This window comes from Charadrius vociferus, unplaced genomic scaffold, assembly GCF_000708025.1.
Source record: "Charadrius vociferus isolate BGI_N301 unplaced genomic scaffold, ASM70802v2 scaffold1020, whole genome shotgun sequence".
NCBI lineage: Eukaryota > Metazoa > Chordata > Aves > Charadriiformes > Charadriidae > Charadrius > Charadrius vociferus.
The window spans coordinates 398,572-398,972 of record NW_009646502.1 but is presented as its reverse complement, the minus strand read 5'-3'; positions in this window follow the sequence as shown (position 1 = coordinate 398,972).

Genomic DNA, 401 nt, shown 5'->3' with positions numbered 1-401 from the left:
CAATGCACATCCGGGTCCTGCACCCCAAACCCCCCTGCACCCTAATCCTGGCCATGCGACCCAACCTGTCCCTGCACCCCAAAGCCCCTGCCTGCTCCCACCTCCACTGGCACCCCCTCGGGATGCGGACCCCCTGGGATGACCGCCATCCCCCGGCCCTGCCCCGAGGGCAGCTGCAGCCTGCATGGTAGGGAGTGGGGTGGTGGGCGTTTGTAAGTAGGGTGCAAATGGGGGTGCTTAGGGGCAACGTATGGATACGAGGGGAGGGCAGCTTGTGGGTGCGGGATGGATGGCCTCAATGCATGGGGTGCAGGTGGGGGGTCAGTGCCTGGGGGGAGGATGGGGCTGTGCTCAGTGTGTAGGAGGCTGGAGGGCCGGGGGGGGTGCAGTGTCCTTGGCCC